The sequence below is a fragment of the Myotis yumanensis genome, unplaced genomic scaffold (assembly GCF_028538775.1).
Source record: "Myotis yumanensis isolate MYYU_CA2020_CCGP unplaced genomic scaffold, mMyoYum1.0.hap1 SCAF_3, whole genome shotgun sequence".
In the NCBI taxonomy this organism is placed as follows: Eukaryota; Metazoa; Chordata; class Mammalia; order Chiroptera; family Vespertilionidae; genus Myotis; species Myotis yumanensis.
The window spans coordinates 190,552,175-190,570,473 of NW_027223754.1; the positions used below are offsets into that span (position 1 = coordinate 190,552,175).

General features: G+C 40.0%; 1 protein-coding gene across 9 annotated transcripts in view; it reads right to left on the reverse strand.

Annotated features, from left to right (window-relative positions):
• The window catches only part of LOC139005659 (basic salivary proline-rich protein 3-like), a 29,771-nt gene extending 14,842 nt beyond the window's left edge, over positions 1–14,929 (reverse strand). For all 9 annotated transcript variants that reach the window (XM_070407859.1, XM_070407858.1, XM_070407856.1 and 6 more), the window contains exon 1: positions 14,469–14,929. The gene's annotated coding sequence lies outside the window, so the exon portion shown is untranslated. The remainder of the gene's footprint in view (positions 1–14,468) is intronic.
• Positions 14,930–18,299: the final 3,370 nt, after the last annotated feature.

Below are 18,299 nucleotides of genomic sequence, written 5' to 3' on the forward strand. Positions count from 1 at the left end.
CCTTGTTTTATAATCACACCCTTCCCTGCCTTTGTAAAACATGTAACTACAGGTCTGTTCCCTGTAAGCATAGTTTCTTTTTTCAAGAATGTCACATAAATGAAATCATACAATATGTAATATTTTTAAAATATATATATTTTATTGATTTTTTACAGAAAGGAAGGGAGAGAGATAGAGAGTTAGAAACATCGATGAGAGAGAAACATCGATCAGCCGCCTCCTGCACACTTCCCACTGGGGATGTGCCCACACCAAGGTACATGCCCTTGACCGGAATCGAACCTGGGACCTTTCAGTCCGCAGGCCAATGCTCTATCCACTGAGCCAAACCAGCCACGGCTATATGTAATCTTTTGAGGCTTATCTATTACCATTCAGCATAACGTTTTTGAGATGCATCCAAATTGTTGTACATATCTATATTTCTTTCCTTTCCTATTCCTGGGTAGTGTTCTATAGTACAGATGAACTACGTTGTGTTTATGCATTCACCCATTGAAAGACTTTTGATTGTTTCCAGTTTGGGTCAATTATGAATAGACAAGCTTTAAACATTTAAAGCTTATTATTATTGTGTACTTTTTTTGTCTGAGCATACTTTTCATTTCCTCAGGGTATATACCCAACAGTGGGATCTCTGGGCCATATGGTAATATCTCTTAAAGTCTATAAGAAACTTCCAAACAATTTCCAGTACGGTGTACTACTTTGCATTTTCATTAGTAATGTATGGGATGTGTACATCTGTATCATCACCAGTACTTGGTATGTCAGTATTTAAATTTTTTTTTTTTTTGCTGTTATAATAGATATGTAGTGATATCTCACTGTGGTTTTGTATTTTCCTATGACTAATGACATTGAACATTTTGGTAAAGCGTTTTTTAATTCTTTTGAGAACATTGGGCTTTTTGTTTTCTTATTGTTGAGTTTTGATAGCTCATTATGTATTCTGCATGTAAATTTTTTTGGATATGTGATTTGCAAATATTTTAATCAACTTTACAGCTTGTCTTTTCAATCTTTTCGTAATGCCTCTTATAAAGTAAAGGTTTTGAAATTTGATGAAAGTAAATTATTTCCCAGCCCCCCTTTTTATGGGTCATGTTTTTGGTGTCATATTGAAGAACTCTTTGCCTAACCCAGCTCAAAGATTTTTCTTCTATTTTTTTCTAAAAGTGTCACAGTTTTATCTTTTAATTTAGATCTATAGTCATTCTAAGTTAATTTTTATATATGTCAAAAGGTATGAATCAAAGTCTCTTTTTACACATGGACATTCTGTTAGAGTATGATTGAATTGCTTTTGTACCTTTGTTGAAAATTAACGTGCCATATTTGTATGGGTCTGTTTCTCAATTCTATCCTATTCCATTGATTGATGTGTTTATTCCTTCACCAATACCCACCATCATAATTACTGTATCTTTACAGGAAATCTTAAAATTGGGTACTGTAATTTCTCAACTTTCTTCTTCTTTTAAAAATTGTTTTAACTATTCTAGTTCTATTGCCTTTCCCTGTGAATTTCTGAATGTGCTTACCTATCTATAAAAAATCCTGCTGGCATTTTGATTGGACTTGTGCTAATTTTTTAGATCACATTGAAGAGCACTGACATGTTTGAATTCTTCTGATATGAACACAATACATCTCTCCATTTATATGGGCTTTCTTCAATTTCTTCCATCAGCCTTTTTTAATTTTCAGCATATAGATTCCATATGTGCTTTGTTAGATAATGCATTTTAAGTTATACTAAATAGTGCCCCCAAAGACCATACTAATTTATTCATCTATTAGTGGTTGTGAGTTTCCATTTTCTTACATTTTACCCACATGAATATTGTAAAATAATTTTAAAACTAATTTGCTTATATATATTTAAGGTAATTTATTTTATAGGATAGACAAGGTCATCTTCCTGCAAGTCTCTTTAGACTTATCTGTTGAACTTAGAATGCATGTACTAAATGCAGGGCATTGCATATACAATGTGTGTACTACATTGCACAGGTAACTCTTATCTCTTACCAACTGAAAAGGAAAGCTGTTGTGAGCTTAGCTTAATATCTTTTCAACTTTCTAAAGAATAAAGCTAACCAGTTTCCAGATGAGCATTTTGGTTCTAAGATTCCCTGAGATAGTTCAGAGCAAATGAACTATGGATTGGTAGTTAGAAACTTAAATTGAATTTGACTATGTCATTGACCTGAGTGTGAATTTGAGGAAACCACCTTGCTTTCCCATCTTCAGTTCTTGTAATGTAATTGAAACAAAGGATTGTTGTAGATCTGTGGTTCTGATTTGTAAGTAAACAATTATATTTTTCAAGTGGGAAATAAAGAAATAGAAGAACAGAGAAAAAGACAACTAAAAATAGTAAGAGAAAAAGAAAGAACTGAAAAGAGAAAAAGAATCCAAGTTCTGATTGCTGCCTCTCTAGGGGTTGATCAGTCGTCCAAGTAATTAGGTGTTGAGTACTTGTCCAAATCATTAGAAATTGACCAGTTGTCCAAGTCATTGGGCTTGACTAGTTGTCCAAGTAATTGAAGTAGAATAGTTGTCCAAGTCATCAGAGGTTGACCAGTTGCCCAAATCATTGCTATTCAGGGAATTGAGTCTCTCTCTGTTGTATATAATAGCAGTGTGAAACTCAGTTAATACTTGGACATGTTTTTCTCAACTTGAAATGGTAATCATTATCTCAGACTGTGGAGAAAATTTATGAATGTTCTGAAAAATGCAAACTGATATCAATTTCTATAGGCTTGTGATAACTTTTTTATATAAAATACTAGAGGCCTGGTGCATGGACTCCAGCACTGGTGGGGTCCCTCGGCCTGGTCTGTGGGAATCGGTATGAAATGGCTCTCCAACATCCCCTGAGGGGTCCTGGATTGCGAGAGGGCAGTTCTCAGGTGATGAACGCTGGAATCGAGCTCCCTCCTCTCTGGTTCTGGGTGTGTCACCCAGAATTGCAGCTGCCAAGTCATAGCAGCTTGGCAGCTTCTGCGTTGAGTGTCTTACCCCTGGTGATCATTCCATGTCATAGCTACCAGTCAGACAGTCAGACAGTTGGATGGTTGCTTAGGCATACACACACACACACACACACACACACACACATATATATATATAAACATACATACATATACATATATATATACATATATATATCTCCTATCTAATAATAGACAAGCATAGTAATTGATTGTACCTTCGCTACGCCTCCCATTGGCTAATCAGCGCGATATGCAAATTAACCACCAACAAAGATGGCGGCTAATTTGCATACTGCAGGCAGGGCAGGACAGTGCGATCCACTCGCCCCACTGCCAGCTGCTGTCTGCCCCGCCACCCGCCAGGCTTGCCGTCAACATGTGTGGCCCGGCGGGCGGCGGGGCGGGGCGCAGCGGGTCACGATCCACCGCGCCCCACCCCGCCCCGCCGCCCACCAGGCCTGCAGTCCCTGTGCGCAGTCCAGTGGGCGGCGGGGTGGGGTGGATCATGATCTGCCTGCCCCGCGCCCCGCCCTACCCCGCTGCCTGCGGGGCCTGCAGTCCCTGTGCGTGGCACAGCGGCTGGCGGGGCGGGGCGCAGCAGATTGCATTCCACCCGTCCCGCGCCATGCCCCGCCACCCACCGGGCCAATTGCGATCTGCCTGCCCCATCCCACCACCCGCCGGGCCTGCCGTGTGTGGTGGGCAGTGGGGCGGGGCAGCAGAGGGCCTGCCATCTGCCACCCGGGGAGCCAGCCTAAGCCAGCAGGTGGTTATCTCCTGAGGGGTCCCAGACTGTGAGAGGGTACAGGTCTGGCTGAGGGACCCCCCACCCCCCTCACCCCTAACCGCCCCCCACCACTAGTATGTGTATATATATATATATATATATATATATATATATATATATATATATATATATACATACTAGTGGCCTGGTGCACAAAATTCATGCACAGGGGGGTTCCCTCAGTCCAACCTGCACCCCTCTCTAATCAGGGACCCCTTGGGGGATGTCAGACATCCCTCTCGCAATCTGGGACTGCTGGCTCCTAACTGCTCACCTGCCTGCCTGCCTGATTGCCCCTAACTGCCTCTGCCTGCCTGTCTGATCGTCCCTAACTGCTCTCCCCTGCCAGCCTGATCTTGCCCCCAACTGCCCATCCTTGCTGGCCTGATCTCCCTCAGTCTCTGTCTCTCTTTGTTTTTCTCAGCAGTCTTCCAAGCCTCCCTGCCTCCCTGTCTTCCTCTTCCTCTTTCCTGGCTGGGAGGGTCCGGGGCCAATGAGGGCTGTTCCACCCTCTTCCCACCCTCCCTTCCATCCAGGCCTCTTCAGGCCCAGTCTGTTTTGTTTCCTCATTCTGAGAGAGGCTCCGAGAGCATGCTGGGAGGGAGAGAAAGAAAGGGAGAAAAGGCTGTGAGCTGGTGGGCACTGTGTGTATCTGTGTGTGTGTGTGGTTGTGAGTGAGTGTGAGTGTTGGCCCTGCCACACCCATCCCTATCTCTGCTGCCACAAGTCCCCACCCACTGGAGCCTACTGCACGCAGCCTGGGCGTTAGGTCGAGCCTCTGGTCATTGTGGATGTGACAGACCCAGGGTTTTTATATATATTGATTTCAGAAAGGAAGGGAAAGGGAGAGAGAGATAGAAACATCAATGATGAGAGAGAATCATTGATTGGCTGCCTCCTGCATGCTTCACACTGGGGATTGAGCCCGCAACCCAGGCATGTGCCCTGACCAGGAATCGAACCGTGATCTCCTGGTTCATAGGTCGACGTTCAACTGCTGAACCATGCCAACTGGTTTGTGATAACGTTTTATTCAATTCCGTATTTGTGTGATTTATGTATTGTTCAGAGATTGCTGATTATAAATATTCTTTCATAAATGGTATTGTTAATATATGTTTTACTAACAATAGAGCCAATAAGGAGAAGCTAGAAATGAGGAAAATGATTAATAATTGGGTATTAATCTTAATAAGTGGGTATTAGTAACAGAATGAGGAACTGACACAAACTTCACCTTACAACTGTTTGAAAATGAATTTAAAAATAAGGAATAAAATGTGAACCATAATGGCAAAAACAAAATATCATTAGAAAACTGAAAAAGTTTATACATGTCTAAAAGATAGAAATCTGACAGGATTAAATTGAGGAAGGACATTTAGCTGAAAGATAGACACCAGAGAAAATGTGATATTATTTCTTAAGACTCTTCTGAGTCATAATTAATGAAAATAAAGAGGTATAGGGAGCCAAGAACAACCATTAGGGTGACTGCTTAGAGATGGAATGTAAAGCGGTTGGGCAGGCTGTTCTTGCTTCCACACCTCCTAGGCAAACACAAACATTTCTCTCTCTCTCTGTCTCTCTCTGTCTCTCTCTGTCTCTCTCTGTCTCTCTCTCTCTCTCTCTCTCTCACACACACACACACACACACACACACACACACAGTGTAAAGCAGTAAACACTTCAATATCTTCTTCCAGACTGGAGAAGTTAGCATGAATAACTGGGTCACAGAGGCATTACAATGTTCCAGGTAGCTGGCAACACCCAAAAGGAATGAAAAAATTCTCATAGGAATGAGTGTAAGATTTTATACTTGAAGATGCCAACTGTCTCCATTCCAACACTGGAGTCAGGCAACAGCAAATTTAAAAAGTGTCCACAGTCAAATGTAAATATAAGCCTACAATCAAGGCTAATAAAACACACAGGGAAAGAACAAACAAACAATTGTATTAAAGAGAGGCACCAAATAAAACATCAATTAAAAAAAGTAAATGAACAATAAAAGGCATACATTATTGATATTAAAAAGAAAGCAAGGGAAGGTCAATACCTATAGGTGAGAAGCTAGTTGTGTCACTTTTAAAATTATTTAATCACTCCATCACTTAGTTTCTCATCTGTACAACATTCTTAATTATAGTTCTGCCCTCAAAATATTATAGTGACAATTAGATTTAAAGAGCTTAGGACTTTCAATGGAAGTCAAGTGACAGACTATTCAAGTTAATAAACAAGTTCACAAGGTAAAAAAAAATTACTAAAGAATTTAAAATTATGCCTGGCACATAGTAAGTATTATGTAAGTCTTAGCTATTTATACAGCAATGACTGATACAAAATGAAAGTTAAAACATGTTTACAAACCCTCAATGTAAGAGCTTTAAAAGAAAAACATAGTCCTAACTGGTTTGGCTCAGTGGATAGGGCATTGGCCTACGGACTGAAAGGTCCCAGGTTCAATTCCAGTCAAGGACATGTACCTTGGTTGTGGGCACATCCCCAGTAAGAGATGTGCAGGAGGCAGCTGATCGACGTTTCTCTCTCATCAATGTTTTTAACTCTCTATCCTTCTCCCTTCCTCTCTGTAAAAAGTCAATAGAATATATTTTTAAAAAATAAATATTACTGAAGGACATAATGAAGATATAAACAAATGGAATGATAAACCATATTTAAGAAGAATAAATATTAAGTAAAGATAATAAAGTTTTCCTGAATTTGATAAAATCCTAAAGCCAAAATCATAACACAATTTTTCTGTGAAATTTATAAATTGATTCTAAATTGTATCTAATAGATTAAATAAGTAAGTGATCATTGATCCCATCAAAGACAACCATCCCAATTCAAGTAACTGAGGATTCTAGATGTAACTTGAAAACAGTATTTTTCGACACTTAACTGAACTAGCAAAAATCAAAGGACATGCTTAGAGATTTAACAAAATAAAGTGAGACCAAAATCCAGGGAAGGAAGTAAGGGAATCTGCTCAACCAGGATAATCGTAAGCTTCTACTTTATAGCCCAGGCACAAAAACAAGCACTCACTCACGTCCACTAGTGAATAGTCATTAGTGACGTTGGAGACTATTAATGGAACCCTATACCCCTCCCCCTCCCCACACCACCACCATATACACATGCCTGGATACAAGAAGGCTATACCCTCACGGACAAGGTGAATTAAAAACACATTTTAAACTAACAACCTCTCCTCAGAAAAGGGAAGAACAAATTTCAACCCTGGAAATAAGGGGAATGAGAGAAAATGATCTGAGAATTCATAACTATAAACCAACTTTTAAATATGTTTGCAACATTTAGTCCCAAAAATCTCATCCTGAGAATTTGTTTTAAAGTGATACCATCAGTTGTCTCTAAGAACTAAAAAAAGAAAACTTTAGTAAAATAAAGCATCTTGAACACAGATTCATCCCTAAGAATACCCATAGTTAAGTTGCTCAGATCTGGAAGCTATGGGGGAAATCACTCACTCACACAGGCGCGTGCGCGCACACACACACACACACACACACACACACACACACACACCTTTTGCATAGACACACACTCAGCATGCACACATTTGCACAAATTAGAAAACAGGTTGCCACAAGTGAAAAGCAGTAGAAATGAAAAGCAACCATCTGTTAATACTTAAATAGGCCATCTTTGTGTTTTCTTGGTTGTTGTTTTCTGCTTGTTTGGAAAGATGGAAATGGGATAGAAAACAGAAGCTAAAGTAGGGACACCCACAGTGGACCAGGAAATACATGTTAATCATTCACATATATATTGGGAACTCAAGTGCTCTTAAGACATCATTGTTGCTTACAAAGAGACTATAGTCTAGCTAAAGAAATAATGATATGCACATCAAAATAACTTACATAAGTCAATGATACGAGTCCCAAAAGAGGTAGCATGAGCCACTGTGGCCTGAAAGGCTCAGAAGTAGATGGAACTTGAATTTACGTAGAAGTAATGGGGTTTTTGCATAACATCAGAGAAGTGGAGGGGTAGTTCAGGAAGCAGGAGGAATACACAAAGATGGAAAATTCCCAAGGAATATTGAGCAAATAGAGACAGGATATCGAATTTTCACCCAATGCTTCCACACACACACACACAAAAGAATGATAAGAAAATGCTTCTAAAGAAAGAAAATTGGAAGCACCCAGGAAATAGACCAGAAGAGAGTGGGATCACATTTAAATACAGTGCAATAAGGCAAATTAATTGATCAATTAACTACTGCCTATAAAAGAAGTGAGAATATAGCCATCAGCTAATTGTAATACAAGCATCTATTATCTAATTGTGTAAATGAGAAATATGCTTAATTGGAAGTCAGGAGGATTCAAATTATTTGGGATTCAGTTTTTATATTTGCAAGCTGGGGAGGAGAGGGATCTATGGAGGAAGGCAGGTTAATGATCTTATTCATGCTCTCAGCACTACATTCAAACTTTACAAGCCAACACGGAGAAGAAGGTGCCCACAATGACAACTAAAGTAACAGTAAGCCCTCTTTTACTGTCTCAGACTGAATCTCATTACCCAAAAAATCCACAAGGTGGCAACAACCGTGAAGTAAAAGTAAATTCTGAGTCGGATTCTCAGAAACAGACTTGTTCCATGACTAATGTTTACAGATTTCCCTTCCTGTGTTTTTATGATGTCACTGACTCTGGAGGAGCTGGGAGAACAAAGGCTGTACACACAGCGGGACGGCGTTGAGGGCTCCCACAGGAGAACCAACTATGATCTAGAACCCTTGCAATCCTCACCGTCATGCAAAGGAGGCTTTTCCATCCTCATCCTCATTTTACAGAGGAAACTAGAAAGACAGCCTGGCCTGTGTGGCTCAGTGGTTGAGCGTCGGCCCAGGAACCAAGAGGTTCCCACTCAAGTCACATGCCGGGGTTGCAGTCTCCACCCCCAGTAGGGGGTATGCAGGAGGCAGCCGATCGATGATGTTTCTCTCTCATCAACGTTTCTATCTCTCTATCCCTCTTTCTTCCTTTCTCAATTAAAACAAAAGCATATTTGAAAAAAATAAACTAGGAAGACAAAAATCAAGTAAATTACCCAAGGTGACAGAGCCAGTAAGGGGTAGAGCCAGAATTCAAAACTTAGCGTCTCTGGTCAAGGCCCAAGGTCATCTCACCACCCTTACCGAGCTCTGAAGAAGACCCATTTGATTAACACAAGCGACCTTCCTTCCTAACCACCCTCCTCACTGAAATAGAAATGAGATGTTTGCTTTTTTCTTTATAACCGAAGAGCCACTTAAAAGATGGATTCATTTTTAGCATGGGACAATATACATAACTTCCCCAGACACTATTAAAGAGTGGTTTGATCACTAATAGCAATTTCAATTTTAAGGTTTATTTCAGGGTCGCTCATTTATTTTTGTTTCCTTCTGTTTTTTGTTGAATTTACTGGGGTGACATTGGTTAACAAAATTATACATCTGAAACATAAATACATATGTTTCAGATGCACAATTCTACAACATATTATCTGTTCACTGTATTATATGTTTAAGACCCCAAGTTCAGCATCAATGATTTCTGCCACTTAAATAAAGTAGGAACATTTCTTCATTGGTTGACATCTTAATTAAATAATAAAATTTCATTTCAAGCTTGGTTAAAGGGAAAAAAAAGGATGGTTTCTCAATGAGATGAAGGACCCAAAGGTAAGAAGTTCTTTTAAGTGGTACAGAAAATTAGAATCGAGAGCCAAAAAACTATTAGGAATTATGGAAATTGTTCATTGTAGGGCGCAGCTATAGGGTTAAGCCTCAGAATGACCTGTTGGCAAAGTCACAAACAAGTCCCAGCTTAGAGGGCACAGTCCTCTTAGCATAATTAGACTTGACCTTATGACACTCCCTAGATCTTATCTGGGAAGCTAATGGGCTGAGGGAGGTGCAGCAAGTGCTGCCAAAACAAGTGAAACTCACAAGAACAGTGTAACTATGGCAAACACTACCTTATTTACCTGACTATAAAATGAAGGCTCAGCTTGCCTCTGGATCTCTCTCTGTGGCCTCAGCCAGGCACAGGAAGATCCACAGAGAATAAAGAGAGAACTTGGCTATGCTGATCATCTGAATGCTGTCACCGTGTCCTTCATTCTTCGCTGGCTCCATCCACACCTTTGGGAACCCCTGGACCGCTGGGGCTGGACCCCGGCAGTTCATATTTATTCTCCCTTTGTCTCCATGTTCTCTATTTTATTTGATACAAAAGAATCTGTTTCATAGCATAAGCTAGTCTATATTTTATTGTCAATGATACAGATGATAAAAATGCCTTTGGAGGGCATTTTATTTTCTCCTACTTTCTCTTCACGAGGAGATAAATACCTGTCACCTCCCCCAATAAAATATTATCTATTTGTCAAGGTGTAATTCTAATATAATTTCCTTCATGATTCTGTGCCTTATTCACAAAGTTTCCTTAGTTTCCAAATCCCCACACTGCTCTAAGTCATTTTTTGGTGGTTGTTTTCATGCTCAATTTTCTATATTAAATACTACTTGTTTTCTCCTAACCCCTCACCCCCCAAATTGTAATTTTTCTTGAGAGTTAACATGTGTTTACTCATTCTTTTGATGCCTGCTTTTAGTCAGACACTCTGCTGGTGCTGCAGAGATTGGTGAAAAAGCAGATTCTCAGAGGCTCACCGTCTAGTGATCTTGGGAGATGCTTGGAGAAGCCAGGGAGGGCTTCATAGGGAAAGTCAAGTTTGAACGCAGTCTAGAAGGAATCATGAAAGCTCTCAAATGTATAGACGGGGAAAGGGAATTCCAATCTATAAAAATGCATGGAGACATGACAACCTGTGAATAAAAAGAGGGTTTCTAGAACCGGCAATACATTTACTGAGAATGTCAGATCTGAGCCAGGAAGGCCCCCACTGATACCTTATCCAACCATGCTAGTCATCACTCATCCATCAAGGCTCTCCTCCATGCTGAGCTCCAACAAGCTCTTACCTCAGAGTCCTTCTCACCAAGGCAGGCCAGGCAGCCATCACCAACCAACTGAAGTTTGCACAAATAGGAAATCTATTTGCCGAAAGTACCCTAACTGAAATGTATGAATTTCTGTTTGGTAGCATTTCAGTCTAGTGGGGCAGATATAGTAGGAGGAGCTTTTAGTATAAATAAATTAATTCTGACGGGTGACAGACAGCTTTCTGTCTACATGTCAGATGAAAGTAAAGACATACTAGTGTTGCTGAAGGTGGACCAAGTGCTGGGAGAGAGGGAAAGTGATTAAAGGAGCAAGGAAAGGACATGCTGAGTCAAACTCGGGGAATTTTAAGCATGTAAATTAACCCTCCTGAGCTATTTGAGTGCCTACCTTTTGGTAGCTGTTCTAAAATTTTGTTTCATTATCCCCTTGATTGTGCTTGGGTACATTGTGCTTTGCTCCGGGAATTATGCCCCCCAAATAATAACAGTAACTTACATCTTTACTGTCACAATGTTCACATATAATACTGTATTATGTGAAGCTCTTTACTGCCTCCTGCAGGCAGCAGGTCTTCACAATCCACACCCTCCCCCCCCCTCCCCCCGCCCCCCGCCATTCCACCCTTTACAATCCGAGACTAAAGTGCTGTGTGGGGCAGAGATACCCTGTCATTATGAACTGTTTTATGAGGTACTCCTAACTCATTGAAGTATTTTACACTTTTCTTTACAAGCTACTCCTCAGAGCTATCCTCAGAAGTTATGGCCCTTTACAGATAGTAAGAAGAGGCCTCCACTGAGTTGGTTATTTTCTGAAGAGCTGACAAACAGTAGTGGAGTCTTTCTCCTAACTAGGATCTCTTTGGCTGTTTGGTCACGAGTACTGTAACTTCCCAACAGGAATTAGTAAAATATGTTATTTTCTCAGTGATCTTGGAATTTTATTAGATCTCTGAGAAATATTAGATACTGTACAAATTACAAATCTGACATATATTAAGATGGATAAGTGACACATATGTCAAATGTATAATGACCCATATTTATTATATATAATGTGTTGAACATTTTAGTTTGGGCGCTTAAATGTAGTAAGATATTCACATTAGGCTCTTCACTTCATCACCCTCATTTTGCTCCTATCCCCACCCAACCAAGGGACAGTAAAATCATAATTAATTTCAGAGATGCCATACTGTCTGCTTGGAGACCTGCTGCTGTTGGTGCACTAACTCCTCTTCAGGGCCTGCCTCTGTGGTTTTATCATGGCAATGGATAGAATAATACATTGTAAAAGCCAACTTGATTTGTAATGACAAAATATGTATTTGGCTATGTGATAAAAAATGTACAAGAATCAACATCATTGAAATGTCCACACTACCCAAAGCAATCTATAAATTCAACGCAATCCCCATTAAAATACCAACGGCATACTTCAAAGACCTAAAACAAACTCTCCAAAAATTCACCTGGAATAAAAAATTTTTTAAAAAAGCCCCCAAATAGCTGCAGCAATCTTGAGAAAGAAGAACAATGTAGGAGGAATCACAATACCAGATATCAAGGTATATGACCAAGCCACAGTTCTCAAAACTGCCTGGTACTGGCACCAGAACAGACATATAGATGAGTGGAACAGAACAGAGAACCCAGAAATCAACACAAGCCAGTATGCTCAATTAATATTTGACAAAGGAGGCAAGAGCACACAATGAAGACAAGATAGTCTCTTCAATAAATGGTGTTAGGAGAACTGGACAGATACTTGCAAAAAAATGAAACTAGATCACCAACTTACACCATACACAAAAATAAACTCAAAATGGATAAAGGACTTAAATGTAAGATGGGAAACCATAAAAATTTTAGAAGAAGCCATAGGCAGCAAAATAGCAGACATTTGTCGTAGCAATATCTTTAACGATACAACTCCTACGACAATGAAAACTATGGAGAAAATAAAGAAATGGGACTACAGCAAAATAAAAAGCTTCTGCACAGCAAAAAAAACCCATCAACAAAACAACAAGAAAGCCCACTGCATGGGAGAACATATTTGCCAATGTTATCTCCAATAAGGGTTTAATCTCCAAAATTTACAGGGAACTCATACAACTTAACAAAAGGAAGATAAACAATCCAATCAAAAAATGGGCAAAGGGGACACTGCCTCTGCCAAAAACTTTATCTACTAAGTAAAAAAAAAAAAAAAAAAAAAAAAAAAATGGGCAAAGGACCTAAACAGACACTTTCTGAAAGAGGACATACATAAGGCTGAGAGACATATGAAAACATGCTCAAAGTCACTAATCATCCGAGAAATGCAAATCAAAACAACAATGAGGTACCATCTCACACCTGTCAGAATGGCTATCATCAACAAATCAACAAACGACAAGTGCTGGAGAGGATGTGGAGAGAAAGGAACCCTCGTGCACTGCTGTGGGAATGCAGACTGGTGCAGCCACTGTGGAAGACAGTATGGAGTTTCCTCAAAAAGTTAAAAATGGAACTCCTATTTGACCCCGTGATCCCACTTCTAGGAATATATCCCAAGAAACCAGAAACACCAATCAGAAAGGATATATGCACCCCTATGTTCATAGCAGCACAATTCACCATAGCTAAGATCTGGAAACAGCCTAAATGCCCATCAGCAGATAAATGGATTAAAAACTGTGGTACATCTGCACAATGGAATACTATGCTGCTATAAAAAAGAAGGAATTCTTACCATTTGCAACAGCATGCATGGAACTGGAGAGCATTATGCTAAGTGAAATAAGCCAGTCAATGAAAGAAAAATACCACATGATCTCACTCATTTTTGGATAATAAAGAACATTATAAACTGATGAACAAAAATAGATACAGAGGCAGAGCAGCATCAAACAGACTGTCAAACTACAGTGAGAAGGCTGGGGAGGGTTGGGGCAGGGGAGGTAAGAGATCAACTGAAGGACTGTATGCATGCATATAAGCATAACCAATGGACGCAAGATACAGGGGGGTAGGGGAGGCCGGGGGAAGGTAAATGGGGGAAAAAAGGAGACATATGTACTACTCTTTGTAATGCTTTAAGCAATAAAATAAAATTTTTAAAAATGTACATAAAAAGCCAGAAAGAACAAAAAGCGTGTTCTGAAAATCATTTTAACTTTTCATTAGCAGATAATTTCAAACATACAGAAAAGTTGTAGCTATGAGTAGTAAGAAAATAACCCACATACCTTTTACCCAGATTCACTTATTAACATTGCACCCCATTTGCTTTGTTATTTTCTCTTTTTGCCTCACCCATTTGAGAGCAAGTTACATAAATCATGGTCTTTTACCCCTAAACTTTTCAGTGTGTATTTCCTAAGGATCATGATTATCTCTTATGTAACCCCAGTACAGTTAGCAACTTCAACACATTTAACATTGATATCATACTTTTTATCTATTTGACTGTCTGAATTTCACATTTGTGAATTAAGGCAAAAATGTTTTTGATAGCATTTTTTTCTCCTCCGGCACAGACACCTAACCTAATACTGCATTTAGTTGTCTGATCTTTTTAGCTTCCTTTAATCTGGAATATTCCCACAGCTTTCCATTGCCTTTTATAACATTGGCATGTTTAAAAAATAGTCTTCCCTTCTTTTAATACAACATTCCTTACCTCGAGGATGCTGTGTCTTTCACGGGAAGCTCATCTGGACGCACAAGCTCTCCATCTGCCTCCCACTGGAGGTACTAATCCGGATCACTTGGTCAAGGTGTTCTTCATTCCCCACTGTATCATCACCACTTCTCCAATAGATCTAAGGTTCCCATGACCCCCTCCTCAGATTTGACTAATTTGCTACAAGCTACTTAGCTTAAAGAATTTAGGAAATCAGTTTTCTTACTAGATTCCCAGCGTGTTACAAAGGATATGAATGGGATCTGAAGGAACGGACAGATGAAGAGGCACACAGAGCAAAGTCCGGAAGAGTCCGGAGCACAGGAGCATCTGTCCCCTTGAAGTTTGGGGTGCACCACCTTTCCTGCAAACCAGAAACTCTCCAAACCCCACTCTTTCTGGGGTTTTATGGAGTCGTCATTACATTGACATGATTGATTACATCTTTGGCCAATTGGTGGTTGAACTCAATTTCCTCTCTCTCCTCCCCAGAGGTTAGGGGTGGGACTGAATGTTCCAACCCTCTAATCACATGGTCGGCTTCCCTGGCAACCAGCCCCCATCCTTTGGTGACCTAGGAGCTTTCCTACAGCCACTTCGTTAACATAAACTCCGATGTGGTTAAAGGGGCTTGTTATGAATAGCAAAAGGCAGCTTCACTGCTTTCATCACATAGGAAGTTGGAAGAGTTTAAGGAGTTCTGTGCCAGGAATGGGGAGGAAAACCAAATATGTATTTATGATTATAAATCACAATATCACAGTAATATTTCCCCAAGAGCTAACTATGTTAGCTGAGCACAGGGGACATGTCCTGCCTGTCCCTTTCAGGACCTGAGCCCTCTTGGAAAAATGTCTTCCTCCCAGGATAGCCCCAAATCTTCCCTTTGTCAGAGCTGGTTCCGAGTTTGTATTAAGCCCAGATAACTTGAAGTCTTCAGATAACAGAGCAGCTGTGTGGGGTGTTAAAAGACAAACTGAGACACATTAAAAGTGTTTTTGGAGGTTATTTGAGCAAAAGTTGATTTGAATCCAGCAGAGCCAAACCAGAAGTGGTTAGGAGACAGGAGCTAAGCAGCGGTTCTCAACCTGTGGGTCGCAACCCCTTTGGCGGTCGAACGACCCTTTCACAGGGGTTGCCTAAGACCATCCTGCATATCAGATATTTACATTACGATTCATAACAGTAGCAACATTACAGCTATGAAGTAGCAACAAAAACAATTTTATGGTTAGGTCACAACATGAGGAACTGTATTTAAAGGGCCAGAAGGTTGAGAACCACTGAGCTAAAGGAAGACTTTTATAGGGAAGACGTGGAAGCAAAGCGAAGAAATTGACCTACTCCCTTGCCAATTGCCTGAAAAGGACCCATGTTTCCGACCTTGTTGAAGGAAACAGCTGCTTCTTCTTTCCCCCTTTTCACCAGCTCCCCTACTTGGGAGAAGGTTGAAAGGAATTGAGACCAGTCAGGTTGAGTTCCTCACAGGGAAAGATGCTTATCCTGGCTCCTGCTCACACCTGTGCTAAGTGGGTCAGCGACACTCTTCTCCAGGATCTGAGGGCAGGTTCTTTGTAACAAAGTCTCTAACTTTACTATGAATACATCAGTCCCTCCATATCTGTGGGGATATGTGCCAAGACCCCCAGTGAATGCTTTAACCACAGATCGTACCCAACCCTATATATACTATGTTTTTCCTATACACATACACCTATGGTAAAGTTTAATTCATTAGTTAGGCACAGTAAGAGATTAACAACAATAACTGATAATACAATAGAACAATTATAACAATATACTGTAATGAAAGTTATGTGAATGTGGTCTCTCTCTCTTTCTCTGATAAATGGGATATGTTGGACAAAGGGATGATGCACATGCCCGGGCAGGACAGAACAGGATGGTGCAAAATTTCATCATGCTACTCAGAACATCATCCCATTTAAAACTTATAAATTGTGGCCCTGGCCTGGTAGCTCAGTTGGTTAGAACATTGTCCTGATACACCAAGGTTGTGGGTTCCATTCCCGGTCAGGGCACATACAAGAAACAACAAATGAATGCAGAAATAAGTGAAACAACAACAGCAACAAAATCAATGTTTCCCTCTCTCAAGTCGATAAATTTTTTAAAATGTATGAATTGTTTCTAGAATCTTCCACTTAATAATTTCGGACCGCTATTGACTGCAGAGTAACTGAGTATGGAAAGCAAAACTGCAGATAAGGGAGGACTACTATATGGTCAGCTTTTCCTAACTCTGGCAACACTTGGGCGTTTTACCCACTATGTTCTCTCATCGCGGGCCCTGGAACCAGCACTCAAGTGCCTTCCACCACGGCCACTGACATGTTTTACGTGGGAGCACTAGTGGCCTCTTCAGGTTGACTTCCTCAGACATTCCACAGATTGTGTTCTTTCTCAGCTCCCTGCCATCTCAAATTAGCCTCATCCGAGATAGAACTGCCTTTCCTCTTGGGATGGAAACTATATCTCCGAAAAGCACTCCTAGTTTCTGATAATCATTTCCATCACAAGCTACTTGACCTTTCCCAGCTCTGTCATCTGTTTCAACATGGTAAACCATGCCTCCAAAGTCAGGTCTAGGTATGGAGGATCATCTTCACCTTGTACCCAGGATTCTGACAACACTGCTCCTCCACCTTTAAGAAGTAGTTGATTTTTTAAAAATTTAATTTAATTTAATTTAATTTTTTATAGAGGAGAATGATGATTTTTTAAAAGATATATTTTATTAATTTTTTTACAGAGTGGAAGGGAGAGGGATAGTTAGAAACATCGATGAGAGAGAAACATCGATCAGCTGCCTCCTGCACACACCCTACTGGGGATGTGCCCGCAACCAAGGTACATGCCCTTGACCAGAATTGAACCTGGGACCCTTGAGTCCGCAGGCTGATGCTCTATTCACTGAGCCAAAACAGTTAGGGCAGTAGTTGAATTTTTAATCATTCTGAAATGAGGGTCTCATATCCATGACCCACTAAAAAGTATCAGGTAAGCATTGGAGGCCCCTGGGATCTATGTTACACTATACTTACCATCCAGTCCAGCATTTTTCAGTAAACATGTGATGAAGGTTTTGCCGTGCAATTTATGGTGCAAATAGATGAAATCCTTTCTTTCTAGTGGCCTGAGATTTGTGAAGCTCTTTGAAACCTTCAAAGGGAATATTAACATGAAATGAAGGAGGAGGCTTTGCTGTAAGTTATTTTCATGACCAGGTAAATTCTTTAGTAATCATTCTTACAAATTTATTAATTTTACAGAATGTAAGCATCGTGTATAAAGTGTGTTATTTTATAGATATTTTCAATCCTACAAATTATACCTTTATTTTAAAATATATTTACAATATTATAGCATTTTGTGCATGTTAATATTGAGAGATAATATATTTTATGTAAGATAAAAATGTGACAATAGATTTATATACTTTTTTAAAAAGTATTTTGAAACAATTGTTCAGCAGGGTTGCATTTATCCTAATTTCTTTCATCTTCTGGATAATCTTATATGTAGAATTGTGTAGTAATTTTCAAACTCTGTCTCATCCTACTCCACTAGACACAAGTCATAGGGACTTCTCTGCATGCACACCCAAGTCATAACTAGGTTATGACCACCAGAGTCATGACTAGGTTCATCCACCATTCGATTTGCCTGGGACTGAGACCTTTCCTAGAATGTGGGACTTTCAGTCAAAAATCTCAAAATGATTAGGCTTCAGTGCTAGGAGTTATAATCTACTCAGAGTCCTTAATAGAAACTGCACAAGGGTTTTTGGTAATTACAGAAAAAAGT